The 25,411-nt window shown below is 34.1% G+C and overlaps 1 pseudogene; it reads left to right on the top strand.

Moving 5' to 3' along the window:
• Positions 1-20,655, top strand: part of LOC149773795 (dual oxidase 1-like) — a 96,128-nt pseudogene extending 75,473 nt beyond the window's left edge.
• Positions 20,656-25,411: the final 4,756 nt, after the last annotated feature.

Below are 25,411 nucleotides of genomic sequence, written 5' to 3' on the forward strand. Positions count from 1 at the left end.
TCCATGGAGATCTCTAGAGCAAACAAATAGATATACATTATGTTCTTACCGTCACAAGCAATGATAGATAATAAAATATATCTACACTGTTTTACCGATTGAACAGAGTAAATCAATCTGTATTCTAGCTTGTCATGATGATAATAGTATCGGACACTAATTAAGTTCTGGGCTTAAAAACCAATAGTTAATGGTTTGAGTCTACCTTTTGCCACAATATTAGTATACATGATTAAGTACCACCTTTGTGCTAAAAGATTTAGACAGAAAAAGCAGATCGAAAACATTGCACAATTGAATTTTAAAAAAGAATAATACAGATTGCTTTGTATGTGGGTTTGAAGCAACCTAGATCACAGAATGACATTGGGGAGTAATTGGTCATGTACTGAGCAGCCTCGTGACACCATTATAACAAACTACGTCGGCTTGCTTAACAATAAACAGTTTCATCATTAGTTTAATATATGTCTTTTGCTCGGTTTTAGTATTATTTTGAAGAATGTGTTTATCTTGTAATCTTTATCGTTAATTTGACTAAACGCAAATGCCCATTTCACCGCCTATATTTTACTACTATTCTTGGTAGTTATAACGAAATTGCTCCACATTTGAAGACATTTATGTTCGATCTGTGATCATACTATGTGTTCCGCGTATTGAATACCGATAGTAAATATGTTACCCGGCTCTAGTGTGTCTGCCACACAGTAAAAATTTACCACGTATTATTTGTTTGCATACCTTGATTAAACATATTCTTAGTAGGAACTCTTTGTTAAGTCGTGAAGTGTATTGCCTGTGTTGTGTCCGCCTGTTGACAGTGAAGTGGTGCCAATTTATGTAGACAAAATGTATATCCTAGACAAGCATGACATTGCAGGTCACTTTTATACTAATCATGCAATTAATGTTTGGACCTTAAGGAAATTTACATGATTACCCACGGTTCAGAGCAGAGGCTACAGTATAGTATATATTAAGTGAAAAAATACCTTCCTGTAGCTCGACGTAATCAAATCTCTCAATTGTAAATGGCGCAATTCAAATTTTTTGCCTTGAAGTCTGGCCAAGAACCAACCTCTAAAATGAATTTTAAAAAAACATCTGTTTAACCTATATACTTGACTTTCATTAATTTTTAAAAATACCGATAGTACTGGCCTCACGATCTTAAACTTGATTTTTATTGTTCTTCAATCACTATACGATATTTAAAAACAAAAAAAGAACAAAATCTAGGCTCCTACTTTTCTGTATGGTTTGTTGTTGCAAACTTATAATTTGGCATGTGTTATTTTGTTATGTTTGCAACAATTAAATATTATATAAATGATTAATTTGAAATATTTATTTTCAAAACGATTACTTCTAATGCAGACAAAACTGGACGGTATGGACTCGTTTAAGTGTAAGATATCTTCTTTCTAACATAGCTGCTACAATAGAACAAATCGTCAGCGTTAACAATTCAAATTCTAGAATTGCTTTTTCGACTTCCGACTTGTCACAATCCCATGTTTATGAACTTAGAAAGAAACCTTTAACTATCTTCAGTAAGGCCTCATATATATATATATATATATATATATATATATATATATATATATATATATATATATATATATATATATATATATATATATATATATATATATATATAGATAGATAGATAGATAGATATAGATATAGATATAGATATATATTCTTCCAGAACAAATTCTCCTTCTTGGCCCATTCAATGTTGACTGGCCTTTACTTGAATACATACTAAATCATCCCAGTCATTAAAATCCATCAGGACTACAAGTGTAACGAAGCTCTGATTACTGAAATTCATCACAGCACTCGAGCATAGCTTACATGTTGAGGATTGGAATAACTATGAAAGAGAAAAAGTTCTTTTAGAATTAGGAGAACTAATCTGCATATTGTACGTGTCACCGTTCGGTTTCATCACACTCATTATAGTGATAAAGGAGGAATGAGATAGTGAGAACCGTATTGAATACTTTATATTTCCCTGTCAGATTTTATGATATGTTTTATGTGTTTAATTATGAATTTCACAAACAGGACCATACTTATGTTGTATGTTTCCGTGTATCCAGGTCGATATTGGAACTGTCAGATGGCAACCTTGGAGATGACCAGATCAATAAGCTGATATATACTCTTTACTCCCAAGCTGGACTTCGGAAAAACGATATTATGAAATTCGATACATTTAAGCAGATCTTCGCCTCAGACGAATATGAAAAGGTTTTCGAGAATGTAACTCTCAAACTTGACGGTAAGAGCGAAGTTTATAATTGTATCTTTTACAAAACGTGATTCAACTGTAACGAATAATCTCTCTCTCTCTCTCCCTCTCTCTCTCTCTCTCTCTCTCTCTCTCTCTCACACACACACACACACACACACGCGCGCGCGCGCTGGGTAGCTATCTAGCAACACGACATAAAGTGTTATCATCACTGGTTGAGAGAAGCAAAATGGAGCTAATGTGCAACTCCTGGGTGTTGTGTGATTTCAAGGTGTTGTGTCACTCAGAAGTATCAGGCACTAAAATACTAATATTTATTCTTCCGCCAGAATAGCAGAATACTGTATATTTCACATCATTTTTTAGGACTTCAGCTGAAGGGTCAGTCAGAAAAATACACAGAAACTATTTATTTCATATATTCATTTGAATTAATAATTCCCTCATTGACTGTTTGGGATTAATACATTAAATTTTACTTTTGTGAATTAATTTAAAGTCATTTAAGACTGCATTATTGTGTTACATCAGGACATTCATGACTATTGCAATTTATTAGTAACATTTTATATTTCTTTACTTTTGATAGGGCAGATGTTATTATTTGGTATTTAATTCACAGCCCTATATGTGTTCTTTAAATTAACACTTTATATTGTAGATAAATACATTGTTCTTCATTTTACGTAAATTCTTGCTTTCAATTCCTTTAAAACTTAGAATCGTACCACTGTATATTTTGAAGTAATTTGAACAAACGTGACATCCGCATGAACGGATTTCTCTAGTATCCTATCATATGAAATCATTGTCACTATTTACTATACATTTTAGCATCGTTGCTCTCTATGTTTTGTTAATATTTCTAATACGAACGTTATGCCGACAGCGAATTATGTGAAGAATATCTGAATTAAACCAGATTTTGACGTAGCCACCTCAGATTTATACTGATCATGGTAACATTCACAGCTTAGAATATCGACATGAATGTTTGTACTTAATCAGCCATATCTTTTGAAACTGCTGAATCAATATGCATAACATTTTTGTATATATTGCAGTTCAGTGTTTATATTCATTTAAGGCCCATTGGGAGAAAAAAAGAGTTTATCTTATATTAATATGATGAAGAGAGACAATTTGTTGTCCCTACTTTGTTATCTTGACCACTTTTACTTACATTTCTATGTCGTCTTTATAACACATATATGTGAGATCGTCCCGTGCATAACTTCATCAGTTCGTGTTTATATGTAAGTTTTATATCTCACTTTTTTCCAAGAGGTTTATAAAAGAAACACAACACGTGATATATAATAATACCCATTCCACTCTTATTACAAACGAGAACGTTTCAGCTATTACTCTTACATAAAGTTATTTCCTTTTTTATGTCATGATGTGGATTCAATTGCCTAGGGCCGAATCTTAAAATAAATTTCCCAAATGTGTATATGTCCAATTGAAGTTGCAAACATTTTAACTTTTGCACGAAAAGGCACTAATTCCCAAAGTCTAGTAAAGACGATGTAATGAAACATCTCCGAACATATAATGTGGTCCAACAGAGGAACAGATGTACAGCAATCGGCTTGTATATACCCGTACTCTTGTAAATGACACTTGATGTTAAGTCATTTCAATTTCGTATTATACCTGTACAGACTGTGTTCTTTGTAGCTTTAGGTAGTTGAAATTCTTCACAAAATCTTGAGAAACAAGATTAAAGAAGCCACGGCTTAAGGGAGAAGATAACTTCATTGTGGTATTTTTGTTCTTTCTTTAAGGTGGTTGGTTGCTTGTTTTGTAAGCTTATATGGAAATCTTGACCAAACAGCCAAGAGAACAGTTACTGCTACAAATTTACTGAAATATTATATTGTGAACGTTAACAAAGAAAAAATATGTCACAATTTCAACTGTTCACTTTACAACTTTAATACCATCAATCTTAGTTGAAATCATAAATATTTCAAATAAGGATGAAACCGGCAAACAATTATTCTCACTAATATCTGGATGAGAACTATTTAATCTAATTCAACAACATTGTGTAGATTGTGTTACTTAAATAAATAAATATGATTTTCTGACACACCAGGTATTTGTATCAACAACATGTATATGTGGTAATCTCATTTTACCCTAAGATACTATATTAAAAGAAATGTAAAATATGGAAGGAATTATCAAATGATATTTTCTTTACTCTGATAAAACGGCATCATATCTTATTTCGTTGTACTTTTCAGGACAAGGAAATACAGGACATCTGGCCAAAAACTTCCAATCCAGACGCAAGACGTTTATTGATGATTCGCGTAAGCTCTGTCTTCCATTTAATAGGAGCTTCAAACAATTAAATATACTATAAAGCATAATCACATAAATACTTACATGCAAGCGTTTCATCCATTTCACTGAAATGTATACAACCAAACTGAGCAATAAATACTTCCAATAGTTAGTAAATTATATACCCCCAGTACAAATATCTAAAGTTTGCCTCTTTCGATAGATTCCGGTCACTTTTGAGCAAAATTATAAAGCCATTTAACCTGTAAAGTATTTAAGACTTCCATAGAACTATTGTTGTCTTTGGTCGTAATGTACGTCGTTCATTTTAATACAAATCAGATATATCTTTTCCTATTAAACAAGCCAATATCATGTGGTGATTAATATTGCATCATGCATTTTGCTGCCACTAAGTTCAGTTCCTTTACATATAAGCTTGAAAGTGTTTATTAACTGATATTCTTTGGTCGGTCAAATGCACATACAAATTATGTTTGCATTTGTTAACTTCGACCGATCATTTTGTTTTTAAGCCGTGGTTTTGACAACAACGATTCATCACATGCAGCGTTATTCCGCACGAAATCGCAGGTGACGATCACAACCAAGCACAAAGAGCATCCGAAAACAAAGTGGGAGAAAAGAAAGTTTGCTTTTTTCAACTGGGTAGAGAACTACCGTCGTCAAATCTTTTGGGTTACCATCTACCTACTCATTACCGTCGGAATCTTTTTGGAAAGGGCCCACTGTAAGCAAATTGAATCTTTTCACATTTATCCTTAAATGAAGCTAGTAAACTATTAATATAAGTATACAAAGACAGGGACAAGTACTGTATGACCATTACGATTAATATTTACAGAAAATAAGCTTGAAATTCAATAAGGAAGGTATTTCGTTGGTTATTACTAAGACCATTGAATGCCAAAATCTGACGATATCGTATATACTTGAGCGTAAATCAGGTTCAGCTTCAAAGCACTTAGGCCATTATCTGCAGACGCCTTATGCGAAGGCAGATAAGTGTCTGTCTTGTATTTTGTTCTATTGAGTAATCGTAGAAAGCTGCATAGACCAAAATCTATTATGAGACGACAGATCTGGATAATATGATGTTGAATCCGACTTACATGCGATTGCATACGGTACGTCTTGTCTGGTTGATTAGACAACTTCAAGGTAATTGCAGTAGAGACATGCGGTTGGGAGAGAAGAAGAAAAAACATTTAAGAAAATACTTTTATGAAAGCGTTTGTTTCAGACTTCACATGCTATATTGACTACAGGCTCTTCATATTGACTACCTTTTGTAATACATGGGCATACGTGTGGAGTTGTTATGCAAGCTCGATTTTATACGGTGAAACTCAATTACCATTAAAGCAGATAAGGTAATCAAAATATGCCACAAAATATTTTAAAGGTACCTTAGCCGAGTTTTAAAAAATATACTAGTCTCTCCAGATTATATGCAACATAATTATTTTCAATATGAATTGTTAACATACTTTTCTCAAGTTGACTATAACAATCCGTATTAAGGGAAATTCAGAGTAGGTATTGCACACATTGTTTTGCCTAATGCAGTCTCTCGTTCAGTCATAAATGCCATAAAATAGTAAACAAAAGTAATTAATAAAATGCACGAGAAACCAGGACAATATTGTATACAGTAATCATATAATACTCATAGATACATGAGACACCAGGACAATAATGTATGCAGCAATCATATAATACTCATAGATACACGAGACACCAGGACAATAATGTATGCAGTAATCATATAATACTCATAGATACACGAGCCACCAGGACAATAGTCTATGCAATAATCATATAATACACATATATAATTGATGAACTGTGCATTCTTTCAATCGATAGTACATTCAAACTTGCGTTAATTATTGCCCTTATAAATGAATCACCTGATTAAAATGTCCACTTTTTAATTTTTTAATAATTATAGAAAAATGTAAGCTTTACTTTCGCAAACATCTTTATTTTTAGAGGCCGTGAGGTCCAAATTGATGGCCACTAAACACATCATTTGGCTCTATTTAAAAAGCAAATCATTGAAATTAATGACAGTTCAAAATCCAAAGTTCAGTTCAACATCGTTATGCAAATAATAGTATAGAGGGCATTCGAATGCATAATTTGTTAACATAGAATTTTTTATATGCAGATTATTCCTTTCAACTTGCGCATGGTGGCCTTCGCCGTATAGCGGGTTACGGTGTGACGGTTACACGTGGTGCCGCCAGCGTCATGATGTGGACGTACTCAACTCTACTGATCACCATGAGCAGAAATACAATCACCTTCCTGAGAGAAACGTTCATTCACAGATTTATCCCCTTCGACTCCGCTTACGCCATGCACAGATTGATTGCTATAGTAGCGCTGATATTCACCGGTTGGTTTCTTTGATATAGTTCTTAAGGTACCTTTTCGCAATCCCATATAAGCTCAAGGTACCTTATTGGCATGCACCAAATTTGTAAACTTTTCCAATTTTGACAGGAAGTGCCGAAGCCGGAATCAAAAACTAGCACATTCTAAGAAATATATTTATACATATTCTATATTTAGCCTAACTGTTTCTAATTTATATCAGTGTCTACCAAATGCGTCTTTAAGTACGGTCACTGACAGATGACCCGATCCATAGTAGTTACAGATTTGGGTGTGAGGAAGAGCAAATAAAAGCTGTTTGTATAACATTCGAGTGAGAGAAAAAAATCAGTAGATGTATTAGAAACATAGATAGTAGCAGAAAATCTATTTTCTGCATTTTCACTAACAAATAATATATATATATATATATATATATATATATATATATATATATATATATATATATATATATATATATATATAATATCGGTCAAAAAAATCTCCTCCAGTATGGCTACCTATTGCACCTAACAAGTGATCATTTACCCTTATATCCAATCAAATCACCGTTATATAATATTTTTTGAAGCTATATTTTAAGGATGTTAGCTTTACTTACCAATATCTTTTATTATTTATGTTTATTTGAAAAGGTTTTCTTCCCAATGTATTTAGCCATGTTTCCCTTTACAGTTTTACAGTTTATTGTGCAATCGGCACTGTAGAGCCAGCGTTGTGCTAAAATTCCGTTAATCCTTTTATATGCGTACATTTGACTGTACCTAAGGTCTTTGTGACCGTTGATTATCTGGCAGTTCTTGAAAATATTCCTTTTCATCAAACTCTGCTTTATTATATCTTTTCGGTGTCATCATTTCGTCTATTTGTTCCCTAAAATGGAAAGAATTGTTGCGCTAAATTTATCTTGAAACGAAAGGCATTATTGTCTGGTATAGTTTTAAAATTCCATGTTTCTCGCATGATGTTGAATTGTTATATATCTTTATCAATGCAATAGTATACTATTTATTCCACATAATTTTCAGTTGTTCATTGTGTGGGACACGGGATTAACTTCTACCACATCTCCACACACGCATCCATGGACATGAACTGCCAGTTCACAGGATATTTCAGGCCGTAGGTGTTCTAAGTATTGTACAATTATAATGAGCCTCTACCGTAAATATAAACATTCACAGCTCATGTGCAACGTCCAAATGTTATATGAAGTACGCATTAAACTCATAAAGTATGCAGTGAAACATGAGAACAATAGAACTGGTGCGATTACAATCTAATTTATATGAATCCTAATTGTCTGCATTCTTCTTTCAGTCGAAATTAATAAGTGTGTATTTGTAAAACTTTGCCATCACATTCTTGAATACTGTCGAGATTAATTTCGGCTTTCTCAAGTTTTACAAGAATGTTTTTTTCAGATCGGACGTCCTTGCATCCTTCCATTATTGGGCATGGTTGACAATAACTGGTGAGTTAATTATATAATGTACAAAAACTAACAATAAAACCACGTGTCATCACATGATGAAGTATGTATCATTAAAGGAACAGACAAATCATCGTGTGGATACTATCACAATGGTAGCATGAATACAAGTAAATGAGAGAACGAGCGTTGACTTCACCTTGTCGCTCATGTACAGTGAATCACTTACCGCAACAGATTTGTGATTTTTCATAGTATATTACCATGCCATAGCTGTGGAAATTATTACCAGATTAATAAAATTATTTCTCGCAACAAAGAAAGTAAAATAGCATGAAAAAGTTTAGTTAAAGAGGAAGAAATGAAGTAAGGCAGAACGAAGTAAAGTAAACGGATAGAAAAATGAATTAATTTGCTACATCGTCCTTTTCGTGGTAGTTGGAAACCCATTTAAGTGTAGCATTCTCTGGAAATAGAACAAAATGTACTTTCTGGCATGTATTTCTTATTACGCTCCCTCGGTGGCGTCAGATAAACATATATATTCTCCATTCAGCACAGCTTTGTTATGTGGACCTACATTCTCATTTGACGACTCTGTTGAAACTCGGTATGTATTGTGATGTATATTTAGTACCCGTCTAGTGACCCTTTAATTATCATCTCAATCTTGTTTAGAAAACGATTCTCCCTTCCCAAGATAGGTTACTGATATGATTTAGTAAGTCCTTCGTAACAAAACCCAGTATCTGGTTTGCTTACATATGTTGTTTTTGTGGTAATCTGAGGTCTTTACTGATGTCAGTGTCATGGTCCTGTATAACTAATACTGATCTTTAGACACCACAATATAACTGTTAAGAATGTTCCACAGCATTGGTGCCCTTAATATATTAAAGGTTTCTCATGTTTCTGCATACAATAACATTCGCAAGTCTTTCTTTATTTTGTAACCTGAATTCCAAAGTCTTTCTCGAGTTCTGCACACTTGTTTAGCTATTTTATAACCTGACATCTTACAGCATCGTCTACAAGAAACTCTAGCATAGGGTTAGTCAATAAATGTCTTCATTTAGTATGTGTATATTGCCGGAGTAAGAACTGTATCTTGTGGGACACTTGATAGGACCTGAAGTATTGAAGAGGCCTACTTGTTGATGCTACAAACAAAGGACGCTTTGTATCCGTTTCGGTAGTGTAATCTAGGTCTCTGTCAAGCAAAGTTTGAACTTTAGAGCAAATGTTAAATTGGTTTCAAATCACTTTTATTAACTAATGGATAAAGTCTATATCGATGCAAAGGCAATAAATCCTAAAAGTGTTTTAATTTCTGTTATGCCTTCTTACCGGTCCCAAACGTGTGATAGAATGATGTAAAAGTCATCTTGTTCCATAGCATCATAGTACTGTCCAACTTGCCCGTACAAATCATGGCTCGGAAGCGACACGAGTATAATCTCTGAGCAGACAAACCGATTTGCGATATTTAACAGGATGGATGATGAGCATTATAAAATAAAGGGACCTACATTCCCGAAAGATGTGCATAAAGGAAACAAGTTAAAGATAGGATCATATCTATATATATATATATATATATATATATATATATATATATATATATATATATATATATATATATATATATATATATATATATATATATATATATAGGTAAGTTATGTAAACAAATATCCATATTTAGCGTATTTATCATTGTAAGACTATTTTTGTGTGGAAACCTATTCTGCAGTCCATGTATGATAAACTAGGATGATTCTTCAGTGTTTTGTTGTTGTTGTTGTTGTTATCATTATTATTATTATTATTATTATTATTATTATTATTAGTATTAGTATTATTATTATTATTATTATTATTATTATTATTATCGGGATAACAGGAATATTTCTGGTTCTGATCGTCATCATTATGTATGTTTTCGCCCTGCCGTACGCTCGTCGGCATGTATTTATTGCTTTCTGGGTCACACACACACTCTGTATATGCTGCTGTACGTCTTATTGATTCTGCATGGGTCCGGGCGACTCGTGCAGGCCCCACTTACCCACTACTATCTCCTTGGGCCACTCGTGCTATTTGTACTGGACAAACTTGTCAGCATGAGCCGGAAAAAGATTCCTATACTGGTGAAAAAGGTGGACCTCTTGCCTTCTGGTGAGTATCATTTTGAATAAAGTTGCTAAATCGATTATTTATAAATAAAGTTTTCATTTGTATATACGGGTGTTGACAGATCTGAAATTGTCAAAAGGCTAAAATTTATTTAAAAATTACTCATTTACAAGAACATCGCTGAAACATTTGCGAATTTATTAATCGCAACTTTCCAGTGTAAGGGTTTGAGTATGTTATATTGCACTAGCACTTGCAAAGCACCCCAAAGGGAGAATATTTTAATGAGAGTGTCTGTAGAACACTTGCAAATACCTATATCACAGCAAACGCATTCGAGTACTAGACCACGTTCTAATATAGTTATCTTTCATTGATTAAATCAAGAATATACTTTTCTGGTGAAAACATAACTGGGTAGCATTATTCATATTTGATGTTAAATACGTTTAAATCACATCCACAATAATTTTAGAAAGCTAACCTGAAGCTTCCGTCCTCGTACTAAGGACTTCTTCAACAGACTGATCTATTCTCTACTGACTGTTAACATCACCCGAGGGAATAGTGAGCAATGGTAACAAATTGTCTCAGATATGCGACAGGTTTTTACCTTCAAATACATGGCGATGCAATTGTGTCACCAGTTTCCCCTATGGTGTATAGTCTATATATGGAACACTTTGGGTTGTTGGCACTCACCATTGCTCCCCATCCTCTGGGTTGGTGGTACAGATATGTGGATCACACACACACACACACACACACACACACACACACACACACACACAGCAGAAATTGGAATGCGTAAGTCAATTCACAGATCACATTAACAGTATTGATCCAGCCATTACATTCACTATAGGGAAGGAAACAATAGCGGATTGGCATTTTTGGACATAAACACCATCAGAAACATCGACGGTACGTTAAACTTATTGTTTGTTGTAAACCTACGCATACCGACAAATACCTTGGCTTTCACTAGCACCATCCTTTAGATTAAAATCTTCGGGTCATCAGAACATTACATCATAGAGCCAACGTCGTTACATCTGACCCCACAACATTTAAAGCAAGAACTCGATCAAGTCATGATGCCCTCAAGAAGTGTCATTATCCGGAATGGGTGATTAATGTTTCCAATAGGATGAACGCTAGCCATAATTACATTACCAGGAAAACTCGACCGATAACTGGAAAAAGGAATCGAGAAGTAACATCATCGTACCATATGTGAAAGCAGTTTTCGAATGCATGAAACGCGTTTTTCAACGACACATATTTAATGTGTGGTTTAAACCGTAAAGGATCCAAAGACAGATGCTAGTTCACACAAAGGACAAGGTTTATAACAAATATATTTGTAGACCTATCTATCACATTAAGTGTGAAAGACATGATGAAAGTCACTGCCATCAGGAATATGTTGTAGGGAAACGGACATGACTTTGTAAACTATATCTAATGAACAGAGAAGACCACGTTCAAGCTCGTCTGAAGCATCACGGCACATCCACAAGGTTTGCCCTGGCCATGCTGTATCTTGGGACTCAGTAAAATCTTAGATCGAGAACGAAAAATCTAGTGTGCGTATGAAATGTAATGCATGGATTACATATCAGACATAACATAAAATCTACAGTATTACAAAGATACAGAGAACAGCGTGCAATAGATGTGAGACTACTCCTTTGGGATGAAGTGAGTTGGTTAAATTGTACAGTTCGGACATATATTAACCTCAGGGGTAAGATTTAGGTAATGACGTTGATATTTTGCAGAAATTTCTAACAAAAGTAAAACAAGTTAAGAAATATTTTCTCAGTATCTAAATATTTAGTAGTTAGTAGTTAAATAAAAACTAGGATTTTCTTACTTAAAGAAACCAGCAGAAATATATATCGAAATTGTCTAGAGTAAGGAAGTTAAAGTGGTGAAATATAAATTGAAGTTCTATAATGTCAATACATCAAAATTGTCAAATATATGCAGAAATAGTCTAACATAAATCAATCAAGATAATAAACTAATATTTTAGTATATTTTGTACATTTAAACTATCAATAGTGAACTATATATTATTAGTATTGCTGATTTATAAATTACTAATCAAGCTAAAAACAAATGAACGCTTTTTCATAAGAATGCAAACTCAAAAGTAATTTAAACTTATAAGAAGGCAAATTTTAAACAGATTTGTCACTCAATAAATTAAAGATTCGTTTTAGAATAAAAGTTTAAAGGAGTACAAATTTTACGGTTGGAACAATTATTCTTTTTATGAATTGTTTTAAATGACACTGAACCGTACGTTAAAAATGATCATATTTCGAAAGAATAGACCATTTCTTTCTGGAAAGAAACAGGATGCTCATGAAGGGACCAACCCATGAGGAAAAGCATGAAGCACAGAATATTGCCACAATACTGGGCCTTTAGCATGATGAGCATGCATTAAATGAACTTTTTGTAGACAAATATACAAAGTTTGGACATGACATAATAGCAGGAACAAAACGAATATTCCATAATTTCTAACATTTAGCATTGCCCATAGATAGGTACCAACCGCTCAATGAGAACTCGTATATAGATTCGATGTATTATTTTTTAGAAACGTTTGTGTGAATGTAAGATATACGGAAGATGAATGCTTATTTTACGATATCGGATCAATAACAAATACTCCTCAAAATCATTGATTCAAATACAGATGCGAAAACTACAAAATATTACCAAAACTGAACTCGATCACGTGTCAGGAATGTCTGTCTGCCACTACTGATCCCCGTGACGGTCATAAATCCATGCTTGTATAAGGTTAAGGAAGAGTGTTAAAGTATCTATTTGTGAATCCATTATATTTTTTATTTCCTTTCTGTGCACTTTAATTTGTTCTCGCAATTGATTGATACGCTTACATGCAGCGTACGTTTTGGATCGTAGTAAAGATACAGTTTTCTAAATCAGGCATTCTTTAATTCATTCTTAATTCATTCTTTCAATAGGAGATTTTATGATAGATGCATGACAAACAAAAAGGAAAGAAACAATTTTTTTAAAAAGAAATAAACTTCAGAGATATTGCACAACAATATTGAACATAGTATGAAAGGATAGCTTAAACGATTCTGCAAAAAGCATCAGTTATATGGAATGAATAATCATATCCAAGCGACATTTTGAAAATGATGAAAGTCCACGTGAAGACAATATGCGGAAAAAACAGATGAATGTGAAACATTCGATAATAAATATGTCTATAAACAGGAGTTATATGAATGCGTGGATTTAAATGTGTATCTAATATTGTTATTTCTCTAGAATCGCATGTCTATAGTATTCATTTTATCCGATAAGAGGGGTTAAAAAAAAATTAAGCTAATAATTTCATTCATCACCAACAATTGATGCAACGGTAGAAAATGAAAATAGTGGTGCAAATAAGGTAAGGAGAAATATATTTTATATCAGAACAATTAAATGGAATGAACTAATGAAAAATTAATTAAAGCCTAGTTTCATTCCTGGGAGTTTCACGGTTAAACAAGAATTTCAGTTGTTACGACTCTACGGCCATTAACTAAATAACAGAAAGATGCAAAACCAAAACGGTTTTTAAAACTTAAATAATTTAATTATCTAAATTCAAAACTGAAAGTTTAGGAGGAACTTACCATATTATGAATTAAATAGAAAATAATCATAAATGTCGAATTTCAGATCATAGAATCTACTAGTCTGCCAACAGTCCCGATGTATCACAATGGCATTGCCCAGAAGTCCTTTGAATACATCCACAATAGTTTCAGAATAATATTTTAGTCTAACGGTCACTGTATAATTCCAATGAATAATCCGAACAAAATGTTCCGTCTCAAACTATATATAAGCCCAAAATTAAAAACACATCTGCAGACTGATGTTAAACAAAAACATAAGAAATCTGAATGAAAGAATTGTCCATATTTTAATAATTACAGACATTCATATAACACTAATCCGCAATTGTTTCTGCTCGCTACGTGGCATTTCGCAATACCCCCGTCGTAAAAGAACACAACAGACCACACCATTCGATGTTAAATAACTTAATTCTTCTACGAACTCACCTGACCTTAATACGCAGGGATACACTACTCCAAACATGTCAACATGTTCAATACACCTATTTATAGCACAGTATGTTCAAAATAGAATCTACAACCATGAACAAAAAAAATTTTTTATGAAGTATATTTATAGAAGATCGCTACAATATACAGTAATGAAAAAAACTTACAGTATATATACTGTCATGTTAAAAGGCTACACAATATATAGATATACATAACACAACAGCTGGAACTCACCAATACTTTGACTGAGCTGCATGTGTTGGGCTGTGTCAAATTAATCTTATATATACTAGTCAAAAGCATCCGGAGCTGACTCGTACAAAATCAAGATATCGCGTGTTGAAATAGGTCACTATACTGGAGGCTGCATTTCTAACAAATAGCGACACAATGACAAGGTTTTAGGATACGCTATCAACTTAGTTTAAGGTTGCAATTGTTCTTTGCAGTGGAATAAATAATAGACGGATTAAATTCTCGATGAAATAGTCGAAATCTAAAGAATTCGTTTTCACTACTTATTATTTCTCATAAAGCGAACTATTCGTGTTCTTGAATGGCTTTTGAGTTATTGTATCCACTGATAATGTTTCGTAAGTTTGTCTGGTTGACAAAATGTATGAGAGGACAGCTAGGGTATGATTTTGAAGTGTTCACTACGTAGCTGGAGTATAGCCAGTTTGTACTGAATTTAAGTCACCCATAACCATCAAAGTATGAATGAGAAATATTTGTGTGGAGAAAGTCGATTTGGGAGGCAGCAATGCTTTTCGGGAAAGAGACATTTACCTTGATCAGTTGATGTTGTTCTTCTTATCAGCCCCAGCATAAACTCGCACGTATCCCAGTGAATTTATTATTGGAATAATTGCTTTTGCTTCGAGATTAAATGATGAAGTTTCATAACTTCATAGAGTTGTAACTCTTGAAGTTGATTAGCAAACATACAGCAGTGTTGGCTTCAAAGTTTTCATGCATATACTGGCGGATGTTACACGGTTTAAATTTGGAGTGGACGCTCAAATATTGGCGAGGACGCCAAATGTTTGGCGTGCTTTTCTACGGACGATTCGGGTACCTGCCGTGTAATACATTCAGCTGAGTAGCCGAAGCATCGACCTGAATAGTTATAGCACCAAAAGATAAGGACAACCTATCACTTGAACCTATCTTCTTTCCAAATACAACGGTTCAAGAATTTCGCTTTATTTCTCATAGTCAATTTCATATGTAGTCGGCAAATGTTACAAATTTCTTATACACGGTATCGGACGATTTGCAAAGCATGCAAAGTTGTCTGACTGTGCAGGATAGTGTATGGTCCCAATTTTAAGTCCTAGTTTCCCCCTAACGTGTCTACGAGCTACTGGTGTGTATATCAATATTATGTACGTCAGTGTCATGATTATGGACTGCAAAGGTCCTTTACTAATTAACATATATAAATATTAATATTTTGTACGACTGGTCCATGCAATGAGGTCATTCTTAAATACAAGGTGTGGTTGAAAAGACGTGAGATGTACTTCTAATCCACGTAAACGTCATGTGATTTGACTTCAGGACATTAGGTCCTGATTGTCTAGCTGTATACAGTACATAACCTTGTTTACAAGTTCGGCTGCAAATGTGTCATTGACACTCTTTCTGTTTCTAAAGCTATGTATCAGCTTTCCATATATGAGAATCTTTATTGAAAATATTATATTCCTATCATAATCATCAGTCGCAAAGGAGTTACATATAGCTTTCTCAAATTGAAAATGTCTTATTTATTTAATTTATTTATTCATTAGAATGACAAAGTAGTCTGATATTCGGACTTAATTGTTTCGGAATTACTGTGAATTCATTTAAAGACATTTTTGATTATATCATTTTGGTTCATCAAGACTATAGGCACATAAGTACAATAGTGAACTTCATTCAGAATACCACCAGAACTCATTTGAATTATTCAATTTTTTTTTGACATGTGATAGAACATTTAGGACTATTTAGGATTTCATTTACGATATTCTAACGTGATGGTATTCGCTCGAATTTGTTCTTAGTTTAAGGGCATAGATTCATAACAGCATGTCCTCTGTGAATATGAAATAAAGACAGATGATGTATTGTCTTATCTCAGACTATAGCTATAACGGCACGTGTCTTCATTGTTATCCAGATTTCACCTTCAATATATGAAGAGTTCTAAGGGAATTGTATTGTGCCAAAAATATCAAACACATTTTGAATAACGAGGAAAGCAGTATATTTATGGCTACCATTGTTGGAGTTGCAGTGGATAACATTTTGAAGCTGATAGCAGCTCTGAGGAAGCTTATCTGTTTCTTAAAACCTTGCTCTTGGTAGTCGTGGAGTCGAGTTTCACTCACGTCTAAAAAATAGTATATTTTTATTGTACAATTCTTCAAATAGATTGTGCATTACTTACAATATAGATATTTGTCAGTAACCACCAGGATCAGCTTTACTTTTCCCCATAACTTTCCAAATGGATACGATAAGATCATAACTCCCTGTATTCCTATGTCGGTATGGAATGAAATTATATTAATATGTCCTTTCTGGGTGATGAATCTCTGTATCTGTTGTGTGCTGGAATTATCACGATCGATAATACAAGTCGTTCCAGGAGTCTTGAAAAACATCGATATAATTCATAACAATAGACGATATTCATTTGGAATGCATATCTATTTTTTTTCGATATCCACAAATTAACTCGGCGACAGCGATATATAAATAGTAATACTTTATTACTTGCATACATATACATACATAGATACATACATACATACATACATACATACATACATGCATACATCTCCAAATGTATAATGAGATATGAATACGTCTTCCAAAACAAAAGCGTATCTACTTATCAATTATATATATATATATATATATATATATATATATATATATATATATATATATATATATATATATATATATATATATATATATATATATATATATACAGGGAGAGAGAGAGAGAGAGAGAGAGAGAGAGAGAGAGAGAGAAGTATTGAAGAGTATTTGGTTGACAAAGTAAAAAGGATTATAATTTGTCTTGTGTTTTAGCATACAGTACCATAATCAAATCAATAACTTGGATTAGTTTATGTCCTAATCCGCAACCGTCATATCGTCAGCAGTACATTTGGGTTCAGAAGATTCGCACCAAATAACTTCATTTTTCAATATTGTTAAAGTTTTTCAAAGGTCTTTTCAATGGTGTAAGACATAAAGGATCGTTGCAGATGTCACGGCCTTGATCTCCAAGCGACCTTTGAACTTTGAGTACAAGTCGGGTCAGTGGGTTAGAATAGCGTTTCATGAACTCGGGGAAAATGAATACCACCCATTCACGCTAACCTCCGCTCCACACGAGGAGAAGTTAAAGCTACACGTCAGGGCAGTTGGGCCCTGAACCATAAATCTCCGCAAGGTATATGACATTAATGACAGGGGAGACAAACCAGTACCTATGGTACTTTTTTTTTTTTTTACATATATAACCTTGGTACTCTAGTAGAACATTATTAGCATTGTGTGGTAAATCCATGGTGAAAGTGATACAAAATACTAACTGCTAATCGTTGGAAACTTTGCAAAATACATGTATGAAGATTATTGGTTACATTTATGAGGCACATTCAGATACACAATATCCGCAGTGTGGCAAAGAATACCCGTTTAATTTAGTTATACGCTGTCGATCATTGATTATTGAGAGTGATTTTAACTTAATTTGATCCAAAAATTATACAACCTATAAAAGGTGAATGAAATATATAGCAATCTATCTGCTAAAAGACTTTCAAGAAAACATCATTCATATTTATAGTGTGTTAACATAAATTGTGCGATTTGTGGCCCCGTGCCCAGCATTTATTTTTAAAAACAAAACACAAAATCAAATACAAAACAAATTATAATGCCCGTAGGATTGTAAGAGAATGTAAGGGAATGTAAGATAAAATATTATTGAATTTGATAGAGCTTGACCCTATGTACGTTCTATATTAACGTTTGACAACAAATCAATATACTGTCTTCAGATGTTTCTTTTCACACAGTTGTACCTGGACAGTCCGTTTGGGGAAGGACATCAAGATTGGCACAGGTTCACAATGTCTGTGCTGATCGGAGGAGGTATTGGCGTTACTCCGTTTGCCTCTATTCTCAAGGACATTGCCCATAAATCAAAGATAGGAGCCAAGTTTCCTTGTGAAAAGGTATACTGTTGAGCACAATTTACATTCTGTACCTCTTACATCTCCAATGTTAAACATATGTCTGACTCGATATTCTGCCAAAAGCTCAGTATTTAAAGTTTCATAAGCTACACATATACCGCATAAATCCCGTTGCGCTGAGGTTCATGTCGACAATAAAATATCAGTATTTCAGTATCTTGATGTTACCTCCATATGTTCCACAGTAAAACGGAATAAATATATAATGGCTAACTCTAAAATTATCCACCTAGAACTGCCAATTGCTTTCACTTAAAGGTATACTTCCTGTGGGTTACAAGAACACAGAAACAGTTCGAGTGGCTGACGGATATCTTCAGGGAGGTGGAAACCACGGACCACAAGAACCTGGTCAGCACCACCATGTTGGTAATACTACTTCTTCATATTGAACACATTTAAATTGTATATCGCCTTCAAACACACATCCGACTGAATTGTATAATCTGCAATAACTTTGGACATAGCATGTAGGTTTTGCTGCATAACATCCATCTGATTATGTTTTCCGTATATTTCAGCTCGCAAAGGCAAAGTTCCTGCTATAAAGATAATACATATAGATCTCAGTTTCCTCAAACATTATGCAGACTCAATCACATTCTATTTCTACACGTTTTAAAAGCATCCATGTGTTTGATTATCTGTTGTTTAAGATTCAAAGAGCCAGTCAAGCATATGTAAAGCGTATTCCTACCAATGAATGCTACAACCTTACAAACAGAGATTCCTTAATAACGGGTTTTGAACTTAAAACCACAAAACAAAACAAACAAAAATTTTTATTTAGTCGCCAGTTCTTATTTTAACTTACAATTAAATTAAATCAATTTGCTGCCATTATATCTTCTACAATGACACCATATCATCATGACACTATGTTTTCCAGTACGCTTGTGAGCGCCACCTCCAGAAGATATCCGGTAGGAGCCTGTTTACCGGTCTTAAGGCAGTTACTCATTTTGGTCGTCCTGACTTTGCGGATTGCCTTCAGTCCATTCATTATGAACATCCGAATGTAAGGAAAAAAGACTTCATAAAATACTGCATGCGATTCAGTTTTATGTAAATATATAATTAGTTATGCTTTGCTGCATCAGCATTTTAGAATCAATTTTTTGGGCATTATTTTACTGTTAACTGTTCATTTTTATTTCAGATTCGCTTACTAAAATTGTATGAGGTATGCATTGTATTTTATTTACGAAGGTACTTGATATCGTTCGATAGTTTGTGTTCGTTTGTGTTTGCGATACCTGTTCAGGACAGTCAACAAAAACCACCTCGATGTCTCTTGGAAAGTCACTTAGCTCCCATTTCAATGACATGATATAGCAAATAATGTGTTAAAAGCACAACTAACAATCAACTAATCCATCAACCTCTTTAACCATTAAAAGTCCAACTATCAGTATAACTGGACAAATCAGTTCGACCAACTCAGAGCTTGTAATACAGCATTGTTTCTTTATATTTCTTCTTTTATGTTGAATATCAAAAGATGGCTTTTAACCTGTTGGATGTTTCCTTTTCGCGTGTGCGATCATTCATATTAACCTTACATGTTGTTCCTTGTCACAGGTGAAACAGATTGGTGTTTTCAACTGTGGTCCACCACCAATGACCCTAGCAGTGGAGAAAGCATGTTCTAAGGTCAAGCAGTACGATGGTTTCCCATCATATCAACACCACTTCAAGAACTTCTGAGACTCATATACTTGTGCAGAAAATAGTTTACTTGTCCAGTGTAAATGAGTCAGTTACTTAAAGCAACATATTTGAAATACACTGAAGTCAGTTCTAGATATACATAATGTGATATGAAGAGTTTCTCTTTTGAGTGGATATTTCTTTATATACCAACGTGTATCTGTAAACTGTGGCTAAGAAACGGAAAGGTTGTGTCACAGTGTTTAGTGTTAAGGACAATCAGTCCGGATTATATTCTTTGAAATTTATTTTGTCTTCATTTGTGTTCATTTTGTGCCGAAGGATTTGTTCTGAAACCAACCTTGCATAAGCTCTAAGTGTGTCATATCTTCTCCGTACTTTTATCATTGCTTGCCAAAATACAATCACCATGTCTCGTCAGTCTAACAAGATGTATATGTCTTCGAAACGCTTAACACTAAGAAGGGTACTGCATTTGTAGATGATTTTATATAGATTTCACACAAATGTTCGCATATGACGTTTACTTTATGTGACTGTTTTCAGTAAGGATTTAGACCTGTATATGTCACCGCCAGAGCATTTGCTTATACGATATAAGAGTTTGATCTATAATGTATATTTTTGTTTTGCAGCCACAATGTTCCGAAAGTAAATAAATGTAGTCACGTTTATATGAAATAATGCAGTATGTAAATTCAGGGAATTATCGTTGCATATCACTTTGTAACGGACTAAAACAATGAATTCAGCACATAGTCAAAGTTGAAAATTCTCATGGAAGCCATTCCAGCTCTTTGGTGTCACAATTAAAGACATGTGATTATACGTTGTTGGCCCTATGACTTACTACAACGCTGGTATAAGATAAGTATATCAGTAATCTTCTCTTTATATGCATAAATGTGTAACAAAACGTATTGATGCAATTCATTACATGTGTCTTTGACGTTGTAACTTAATGGTATGTGTATTCCCTCTTTTATGAGCAATATGTGACACAAAAATCACCTTCCAGTATGTGTGCCACAGAATCAGTTTGTAGTTATCTGAGTATATGCGACACATCAATCACAGAATCAGTTTACAATGATTGGAATATATTTGATAGATAGAACATTTGGCAGTCATTTGAGAATTAATGTTTTTGTATTTCTATCATTAAAGGTTATATTAATGCCTCTACACAACCATATTTAGCTCTTTAAAAAAACATTACGTATCTCATTTTAAGTGGAACACGATCAATGTGACCTCTGTAATCATACAATGTAACGGTCTTTCTCGTCCCCATCATTACATCTTTTTTGTCAGAAGACAAACGTGAAAAAGTATACATGTAGGAAGTTGAACAATGATTTATGATATTTTTATTCATAATCTAAAATGTCAATTTAAGATTACTTTCTGCAAATATTATAGCTAATTAGAAGTAAACTGTCCATACTTGATGTGTTCTCTCCTTCGGAACGAAAGCTATAAATTCTGATTATTCGTTTATTTTTTGTATCACTTGACGCCGTTACAAGTCAATGAATGTCGAGGAAAATCTAAACCACAGATTTGGGAGTGTTCTACACATGAACTATAGAAACTGACACGTTTTTATTTTTCTAACACACGTACGTTGATTGTGCGCTGGCAAGAAATATGGAGATGTCACATACAATTGTCCTTTCAAGTCAGTAGAGGGTGTACAGAGAGGCGACTTACAATGGCAGGAAATGAAACATGTACACTCTGGACTGTCATAGAAACGTACATATTACATTAGGCTAGGTAGGTTACAAACCGTCATCAATTAACGGGGAAAAAACTTTAAGCTGAGTAAAACTTAACTGGCATCGCTTTAGCTCTTAATACTAAATGTGTTCATGCCGTGATGTCTCAGTATCATATTTAAAACGTAAAATGCGCATTGCTGGAAATGGAATATTTGTCTCATTACAGGAATTAAGAAAATCGATTTAAACGTGACCGTTATTGAACAGTAATTGATTTCTTTTTTTAATGGACCAACCACCTGATATAATAATTTTGAAACCAGTGTCCAATCAAGGCCGATGCTAGGTCAATAGTTTGGACGCCAATCCCTTTGACTTCTTATATATCATACCTGTTCAGATCGGGTACGTTGTATGCACGTTGGTCGCTTATTCACTGAAGATAATACATTTAAAAGGTCATGGTAAATGATTGCTGTGGACCGTTTGCCTCATATATAGAAATGGTGTTATTTTGATACATATATTATCACAACGACGAGATCAAGTCTAATTGTTCAAGAGCATGCTAAACAACGAGAGAGAGAAAGAATTCAGCATTACCTTGTTGATGACATAGCCTAAATTGGGAATTTAGCTAACCTTGCAGTCATGCAACTGACAAGCGTTGTGATCAATGAGTTGGGGGGCCGGATTTCTGACTATGTCAAAGACATCTGCAATTAGGTAGATCTTGGATTGGAGTCCTGTCTTCGTTGGAGCAGCATCCAAACTCGAGTCTTTGTCTTTGCTTTTTTCTCTGTCTTGCCTGCTTCACTGGGAGTACATCGTATATACAGAACAAAGGAAAGCATGCCACCCGGTTTCAAGATAGTTTGTTTTCGGTCCAAGTGTCAGTTCTGAGATTTGCAAGTTGTGTCAAGGCCGGCTTGTGCTTTTCTAAGAGAATACTTTGTTTCTTTCGGAATGTAAATTATTCAATGTAGTGATTAAACAGTAAGCCATCGCAACACTTCTTTCTAATTCACGTTGTGCACCTTTTCGTATTAGATGGCGTTTAGTTCCCAGCTAATTGTTTGGGGGTTAGATTTAAAGAGTGTCATTTTCAAAGACAATATAAGTAGCCACTATGACTTTAGTACGTGATGTAGTACGAGGGTGAATGTGGTTTGATATTTTTGGACAGACAAGGAAGATTTGGAAAAGGTGTATATCACTTAGCCACCATCGTGACTGCGATCGTGAAAACAATTCAGAACGAAATGTTTGTGAAATCAGCGGTGTTGGTTTATCAATCGATTAGTAGATATACGTTTTGCAAACGTGTGGCCTCGTCATTTATCAAAACCCAGCCATGGTGTTCTAAACCCTTGAAACGTCACTGTTACTTGCGATTTATCTCTAAAAAAAAATAAAAAAGACTGCATAATAGCTATTGACATTCATCGTCCGAAATGTTTTGCTTTGATGAAACAAATGGTGTGTGATTTAAAACAACTGGTGTTGAGAAAATGTTCTTTTCGTGAAAAGAAAGATTTCATTGTTCACCTTCAGCTAGCATAGCTTCGACAGAAAGGTTAAATTGACTGGAATAAGACGCAATCTCGGTTTCATCGTGTGACATTATTTGAGTAACGAGTTAGCCGACTGCCACTGTTTGAAATAACACACCATGCGTTTGTGAAGGACAATCGAAAATAAGTTGATGATATTCGATGACAGGTTTGGCAACTTTGGTATTGCTTGAACTAATAATGGTCGACATGATCATGTTAATGGTATGGCGATGATAGAAGGCCTACCAACTTTTTCGATTTCGTCAGTCACTTTTAGAACGAACGATGCCGCCATCACTGTAGACTTTCAAATTCTGAGCGTTTAACCAGCACAAGACTTGTAAAGGATATAGACAACTTGTAATTTGGATAAAATATAGCACACGAAGCCAATGTCACAAAGCACTAACCGCGAAACAAAATAATTTTGTTTTATTTTGTTCTTTATCTTGCATTAGTACGATCTTTAGGAGACGTTCATGCGATAATGGATAGTGCACGGCGAAAATTCATATACAGTGGAACCTCGTTAATCCGGACACATTCGTTCCCAGCGAATATGTCCGTACTAACGAGTTTTCCGGATAATTGAATCATGCACATTTTTTATTTTACGATATCATCACACATTATATGTACATGTATATGCTAGCTTTAAATGTAATGTACTGTATATTCAATAATGGTTGAAATAAATTAACGAATACATCTATTAATTTGTGTTCATTTCACATTATTATAACATGTGCTTGTACGTACATATACAGTAAATAGAAGTTTAGACAATTAACACATCGAACACATCACACTTATTTGCCATATGTTATGTCAAAAAGCTTGGATGATTTGATCCCAGTGTGTCTATTTAATTATATACACCCCCGTCGGCGACTAGCTAAAACAGACATTGTTTATACAATCGCTGGTTACAATATGGTCACGCTACTTAGTTATTGATAGTGGCCATAGATTCTCAAGGGCTTCACTACTGTGTTTTATGTATTATTCTTCTGAATGTATTTTCACATACGATTTTTCGAATTTTCATATTTTTGGACAGATTATTTCCGGATTATCGAGACAAGTTTTAATGTAATTTTACACTTTGGTCCCCGATTTTGATTTCCGGATCCGGAACGTGGATTTCTTGATTAACGGAGCAAATTAACGTTTAGGAATTGCTTTCCCGTTGAATTATGTGCGGATAGCGAGGTTTCTGGATAAACGGAGTCCGGATTAACGAGGCTCCACTGTATACACAATCACGCACATACATACACATTTTGAAAGATCGTCGCATGGTGGGTGGAATCTCAGTCCCAAACCTAAAATCCAAGAGCTTCTTGATCAAGTTGATCAACCTAATGTAGACCGTGTCGGTGTAGATGACTAAGATATATACATTTCATGGACATATGATGTGCTGACATTGTGCCGCAAGTCTTTCTCTTACACTGGAGTAGTGTTGCATTTTAACCACTCGCAAGAGTTTCAACCAGATTATTTTCTTGT

The sequence above is a fragment of the Sinohyriopsis cumingii genome, unplaced genomic scaffold, assembly GCF_028554795.1.
Source record: "Sinohyriopsis cumingii isolate HCF-2022 unplaced genomic scaffold, ASM2855479v2 utg000553l, whole genome shotgun sequence".
Lineage (NCBI taxonomy): Eukaryota > Metazoa > Mollusca > Bivalvia > Unionida > Unionidae > Sinohyriopsis > Sinohyriopsis cumingii.